A 7,321-nucleotide genomic window follows, 5' to 3' on the forward strand; every position below is an offset into this window, starting at 1 on the left:
AGCCAGCCAGGCACCCCTACATAGATGTGGTTTTAAGCTGCTAAGTTTATGATAATTTTTTTTAATGTTTATTTATTTTTTTGAGACAGAGAGAGACAGAGCATGAATGGGGAAGGGTCAGAGAGAGGGAGACACAGAATCCGAAATAGGCTCCAGGCTCTGAGCTGTCAGCACAGAGCCCGACGCGGGGCTCGAACTCACGGACCGCGAGATCCTGACCTGAGCCGAAGTCGGCCGCTTAACCGACTGAGCCACCCAGGCGCCCCAAGTTTATGATAATTTTTACACAGCAACAAACTAATACAATGCCTTTTCTAAACTATCTTAGTCCCCACTTATGGTTAGTGATAACTTTTGATGCTTCATATTTCAAATCCTCTCTCAAAGGATGAAAAGTTGTTTATAATCAAATGAGTCCATTTAATTATGGACCTGTTCGTTTGATTTATTTAAATGTGCCACAGACGTTGAGAGCAACATGCATGTAGAAAGCTGTTGGGATCAGGAATACCCACAAAGAATCGCTCCTGTCCTCCTAGAAAAGCTGGATTGCAAACTGGACATTCGTCGAAGACTGCTGCTTTTCAGGAGTCCACTATTTCACAGACAGAAACATAGCATGGTATGTTATTAGCTGTTTGGGACCATGTACATAGCTTCTCTTTTTTTTTCGGGGTAACCAATATTCCCTCCTCCCTGATGCAGAAAGTCCTCTATTTGCCTCAACACTAACTAGATAGGAGATTAATTCAAAGTGTCCGCCAGTCTGAAGCCTTTCCTACGAGCTGTTTTGTACTTTTTCTATATCTTCAATTTTTTTTTTTTTAAACCTTCTTTTTGGACAAATGATGCAAGTCCATTCTGGAAAAGCAGATTATAGTAGATAAGCATAAAGGGAAAACATCCAGGAGCTATCTCACCACACACAGGTGAATAAACTCTCCTCTGCATATGTGAACCTCTTTGTATATCTCTGTATATCTTTCTCTAAGTGCACATATTGGTGTCTACATTCACCTTGTTATATGTTTCACTGTAATTAAAGATCTGTATATCTTTATATGTACGTTAATTCCCCGTCTTTCTCCAGCTCCCCCCTCTCCACCCTCGTTTCTATCAGTGTATTTCTGTATTCTCGACTTCCCCAGCCCTGCGTTAAAGCCACACATAGCCCAGTGATGCGTATTTCCTGAGCCAAGGCATTCCCTAATGGCCGGAGTCAAATACATTCCCACTTCAAAGTTTTACTGTCATTTCTGGGGCTTCTACAGATATATGATCACCTGACTTTTGGGTACCTCCTGACAACCATCCCACTGTCATTCACCCAGAAACAGGGCATTGTCGGCTCCTAGCAAACAAAGAAAAGCGAACACAAATTTAAAAATCCCCAGCATCTTCTGAGAAGCCTGTTTTCTTTTTCTCCGCCACATTTGCTCCAGAGCAACCACTACCCCCAATCCTAACCAACCAACAAAACCTGCCGGGCTATTCGCCCAGGGTGAGCAAAAATCCTCTTACGCAAATATTTGTTGAGTTTTCTCCCACTCGATAATGAAATACTGCTTTGCACTTCCATCTGGATGAGTGGAATCACGGTGCTGTGCAAACGCCACCCGCCACCTGCCATAGCCCTCGGCTCACCTGGGACAAGACTGTGGCGGAGTGGGTGGACTGTGCTTCCTCACCGGTGACATTTCTGGGTGATCGAGACAACTTCTTCTGGCTTCTCTTCCTCGGATTTCCTTCCTTCCCTGTATCACTTCCCCACCTCTTCCTGGAATCATTTCCAAACTCCTCATAGCCAGAATGTACTTTTGTTGGAACTCAAGCCAAGACCAGCTGAAAGAGTAGCTTCATTTGAGGTCAATGGGAACACCCAGCGCCTGTAAATAGGGGCTCAGATCTGGACGGGTTGGTAGCTGGAGACCCGGCTGGGGTGGGGGGGGGGGTGGTGATATAAAGAAGTCAGTGGGGCAGATGAGCACACACATGTCTGCGAGCTGACCTGAGTGGGGAGGTTCTGTCTGATCCCAGAAACATTCCAGGCATAAATTCTGGGAATCACAGGTGTGACTAACACCGGAAGAAGGTTCTTCCGGTATGTTTGGGGTTTTGACAGATTTGGTTTACAAAGAAATGTTCCTTTCTCTGCTCCCCAGTCTTGCCCCTTCTCAGATGCCTTCAAAACTCTAGGAGGACAGAGAAACATTTCACATCCTCCATCAGGGAAGGCAGTGTCCTTCAAGGGAGAGTGACTCCACCCTGCCTGGCTGGCAAAATGGCCCAAGGCCAGTACCCGGGACTTGGCTGGCCAGTCCCAGCCCAGTCCAGGAGGCCTGCCAGTGTGGCAATGATGCGTCACCTCCTTGGTTTGCTGGCCATGACTGGTTTGACCATGACTGGGCAAGGCTGTGATGTTTCCCAGTCTGGGTCAGTGTGGGTGTGTGGGCAGAACCGAACAAGGGGTGAGGGCAGAGGCCAAAACTGTGACACTTTGCGGGCTCCTTCCACTGCGTGGCGGTCCCTCTCCCCCTTGCTCAGGGCAGTTCCTGATTCTCTGGTGCTCACAGGCATGGACATCGCCAATGCAGCCTACCTCCCATGCTGGGACTGCCCATCTCCACAATGGGACCCATAGTTGTGGTATCTGGCCTACTGGGGGCATGACCTGCGTCCCATGACCACCAGTGAGTCACAGCCTTTATGGTCCATTCTGTGGGCTGGTCACTTCCTGTCCTTCGTGTCAGAGCCCTGCCCCAGAGCACAGTCATTAGATGGGTCCTGACCTGACTTTAACCCAATTATTCCAGAGGCATCCCTACATGTATCCTGGGAACCTGGGAGGCTGGTAGTAGTGAGGGGCCTCTGCTCTGGCCTCCCGATCATACCCACCGCCTCTCTGCTGCCTACTAGTCCCTAAGAGATTGTCGGAGCAACTTTGCTCCCCATAACCAGGGCCACTGGCAAAAACAACAAACAGCTAAGGGAGGTGGATCACGGAAACCAAAGAAATGGAGAATTCTCTCTTTCCAGTCCCCCTTGACAGCACCAACTTCATTGCTCCTGACAACTGGTCAACCAGCATCTGAGCCTATGATACTCCCTGCCTAGAAGCATAGGTGATATCATTCACGGACCATTCTAATTTGTTAGGAAGTCATTGCATATGATGAAATCAAACCTGCTTTCCTATAATATTTTCCATCTTTGCATATGTCTCCTGGATATTTATATTTCCCTCACAAAAATCATAGCTTGTGTCTCAACTTTCAAATTTATTGCTACAAATTGTACCTGATATTTTCTATCTGTTCAAATATCTATGCTTTGTTGTTCTTATACTTACTGCCTCCTTTTTTTCTTTGATAGCACTTTCCAAAAATGTCTATTTTAGGGGCATCAGGGTGGCTCAGTCGGTTAAGCATCGGACTCTTGATTTTGGCTCAGGTCATGATCTCCAGGTTCATGAGTTCGAGGGCCGCATCAGGCTCTGCACTGCGGGCACGGAGCCTGCCTGGGATTCTGTCTCCCTCTCTCTCTGTCCCTCCCCTGTTTGCTCCCTATCTCTGTGGGAAAAAATTTTAAAAATAAACTTAATTAAAAAAAAAAAAGAGTGAATGTTCTTTTTTTTTTTTTAAGTTTATTTATTTATTTTGAGAGAGACAGAAAGAAGTGCAGGCAGGGAGGGGCAGAGAGAGAGGGGGATGGAGAATCCAAAGCAGACCCCACGCTGATAGCACAGAGCCCGATGTGGGGCTCGAACCCACGAACTGTGAGATCATGACCTGAGCTGAAGTCAGACTCTTAAATGACTGAGCCACCCAGGCGCCCCTGAATGTTCTTTAAAAAAAAAAAGTCTATTGTTTTTCTTTCAGTGAATTACCATCGGCTTTGATTGATCAAATGTACTATTGTGTTTAATTTGTTTTTCTTTTATTTATTTCTGCTTTTATCTTTAATGATTTCTGCTTCTACTTCCTTTGGATTGATTTTGCTCTTCGCCTGCCGGCTTCTTAGGTTGGAAACTTTGTTCACCTAATATCATCAGTCTTTCTTGTTTTGTTATCAATGCACCTGTGGGTATGCATTGTCCTAAGTACTGCTTTAGCCACACCGCCCAGGTTCTGACATGTAGCTCTCTAATTAGTGGTTATTTCTGAATAGTATGTAATTTGTTTTTTCAACTTCCTTTTGAAACCAAGACTCATTTAGAAAGCTTTTGTAAAATTTTTCACGTTAACCCATTTTGGGTTAAATTCTTCTTAATTTATAGTTCTATTGCCTAGGGATCCGAGGACACAGCTTGTCTGACTTTTTACTTTTCACTTTTCTGAAACTAATCCACCTGTCTCTGAACCGTTCTCTGGTCCCTCTCAAAGACATTTTGGTTCCTCTTTTCGCGGATGCTCCGGTAAAAATTTGATAGCGGTGACCTGGTGATACCTGTGGAGGGAGGGGATTCCCCCAGAGTCTTTTTCCTCTTCTGGGGTCTTCTTCAGCTATTCAGATGCCTGCCCTTCTGTCCCCCACCCCACCACACGTGTTGAGAGAGGAAAGGAAAGGAAAGGAAGCCCCGCGCCAGAGTTTCTCACACCGGGTTCCATGGAACACCAATTCTGTGGGTATTAATAGATGATATACAGAAAGGGGTCTGTTTGAGGACTGGTGGATTAAACAAAGAGAAAGGGTTCCTATGGCATCTCAGAGCCTCTGTATTTTCTGGTGGTTTAACTGACTTTATAACAGGAGGGAAAAGCATGGTTGTGTTTCCCAAGATCATCTGGAATGGAACCCTTCTGTGGGGCACAGGGATAATGCTCCGGAACAGGTACCGTAGGCCACGCTGCCCAAGGCCCTATTCTCAAATATACTCCTATGAACTCTCTTGTCTTGATCAAATCTTATTTAGACTAATGGTTAGAGTCAGTCCTTCACTTCGACTTCTCAGCGTGTTCGTGTCCTGATTCTGCAATCCAGTGTTTCTGCTGCCCCTCTGGGATTCTTACTGTCGGCAGATCAGAGCAGCCTGTCCCCCTGTTCTCCTGTCATGCACAGATAAGTGCTTGGGAAGGACGAAGGACAGAGCCTTGACGTGTGCCTCTGGACTAGGGAGGATGTACATCCTTCATCCAACGACTAGCAGAGGCTGTCTACACCTGCACTTCTTAGACTGCCTTATGCAGGCCACATGAGTTAACACCCCACCTAGGGACTGGAAACGTGAGGAGGGGCCTGCTGGAAAGGGCCTTGAAGGCCGTGCTAAGGAATATGGACTGTCTGCTGCAGGCAGAGAAGGGTGAGTGCTGGAGGGTGTTATCAGGAGCAGCTGGGTAGGTATTAAAAGGTTTTAAGCCACATCAAAGTTAATCCTAATAGTTTTACCGAAAGGCACTCTGAAGAAAATGTGGAGAAATTGAGGCAGGGAGCCTTGTTGTGAGCTATTGTCTAGGCAAGAGGTGATGATGCCCTGAGTTAGGATAGTGGTTGAAGGAATGAAGAGGAGGGGACAGATTCAAAGACCCTTTCAAAGATGGAGAAGACAAAATGCAGTGACAGAAACTTCCATTTTCCATTCTTAGATTCTAGGGTTAAAATTGGAGTAGTTCTAAAGAAGATCTAAGATAACACTGCCTTCAATCGGGTCCCCTGAAAGCAGAGCCTGAGGCAGGGATCCAGGTGTCTGTGACTCACTGGAGGAGTGCTCCCAGAGGGAGGGGAATGAGGGAAGCATAATGGCGCAGAGGAAGAGGCTAAGGAGGCTGTGGTTTCATGTGGAATCTGGCCTTACCGTGACCCCAAAGACAGCTCCGTAGCAGATAGCCCCAATGCGTTGGTCTCACCTTGAGGCAAGAGGGCCAGCCTTTTACACAATAGGGTAAGAGGAACCACTCGGGTAAGGGAACCCTGGTTGGCCCAGAACAAGTCTCTGGAGAAGGGGACAGCTGAAAGTCACTAGCAACAAGCACGCAATAGCGGGGAGAGGGTTGCCCCAGGCAGGTGTTAGGGGCTGAATTGTATTCCACCCCCAAATTCATATGCTGAAGCACTAACCCGCAGGCCCTCAGGAATGTGGCTATATTTAGACACAGGGCCTTTCCAGAGGTGATTAAATTAAAATGAAGCCGATTAGGGTGGACCCTAATCCAGTCTGACCGGTGTCCAAGAGGGGATTAGGACCCACAGAGAGACACCAGGGATGTGCACGTGCACAGAGACAAGGCCACCATCTGCAAACCAAGGGGAAAAGACCTCAGAAGAAACCAGTCCTGCTGACACCTTGATGTTGGACGTCCCAGCCTCCAGAACGGTGAGAAAACACATTTTCTGTCGGCGAAGCCACCGGGTCTTGGCTGCCCAAGCAACCTAATCAGCAGGTAAGCGGGACCCGGATGGCACCTGCAACATTCTCTCCATCTTCATTGAAGCTCTTCACCCAAACCATCTCTCCTTTCCTGCCCACCTCCCTGCCCGAAGCAGGTCATTTAAATCTGCCTTCCCCCTCCTCATGAAGAGCAGCAGCGCCAATTAGGAGAGGCAGTTCATTTCCTGGCTGGAATATCAGCTGCCCGCCCCAGACAGGAGCCAGCCGGCTCTCCCAGCCTACGTGCCGCAGTTGGAACATCTCGGCACTCGGAACAGTGCAGCCGGGCTACAGATGGACGGTCCTTCCGTTCCAATGAGCAATGGCCTGTCGCTGCGTTTCAGTCCTTCACCCACCGTCAATACCCGGTTCGGACGACGAAGGCCGATTTGTGTGGTCCTGCCGGGTCTACAAAGGGCCAAGGATTGTCCCCAACATCTCCATTGAAGAACGGACCAGAAAGGTGAGGAGGCAGAGTTGGCTAAGCGTTCCGAGATGAGACTTTAATTTATGTGACCACCGTGAAGGTTAATATTTATTTATTTACTTTTAATTTTTTTAAAAATTGAGGTTTACTTCCTTTTGAGGGAGAGAGAGAGAGTGTGTGTGTGAGCAGGGGAAGGGCAGAGAGAGAGGAAGACAGAGAATCCGAAGCGGGCTCCAGGCTCTCAGCTGACAGCACAGAGCCCAATGTGGGGCTTGAACCCGTGAACCGTGAGATCATGACCTGAGCCGAAGTCAGAGGCTTAACCGACTGAGCCACCCAGGTGCCCCTAAATGCTTATTTAGTTTTGAGAGAGAGAGAGAGAGAGAGAGAGAGCAAGTGGGAGAGGGGCAAAGAGAGAGGGAGACAGAGGATCCGAAGCAGGCTCTGTGCTGACAGCAGAGAGCCCAGTGCAGGACTCGAACTCACGAACCACAAGATATTGACCTGAGACCTTAACCAACTGAGCCACC

General features: G+C 47.8%; 1 long non-coding RNA gene across 2 annotated transcripts; it reads left to right on the plus strand.

Annotated features, from left to right (window-relative positions):
• Window positions 1-3,907: 3,907 nt before the first annotated feature.
• On the plus strand, window positions 3,908-6,827 carry LOC131485460 (uncharacterized). Of its 2 annotated transcripts, none has more exons than XR_009248860.1 (2): window positions 3,908-6,377; window positions 6,478-6,827. It is a non-coding gene; the product is annotated as an uncharacterized LOC131485460 (long non-coding RNA). The 2 variants fall into 2 exon arrangements; XR_009248859.1 differs by having other exon boundaries at window positions 6,481-6,827.
• The last annotated feature ends 494 nt before the right edge of the window (window positions 6,828-7,321 follow it).

Source organism: Neofelis nebulosa, chromosome 9, assembly GCF_028018385.1.
Source record: "Neofelis nebulosa isolate mNeoNeb1 chromosome 9, mNeoNeb1.pri, whole genome shotgun sequence".
In the NCBI taxonomy this organism is placed as follows: domain Eukaryota; kingdom Metazoa; phylum Chordata; class Mammalia; order Carnivora; family Felidae; genus Neofelis; species Neofelis nebulosa.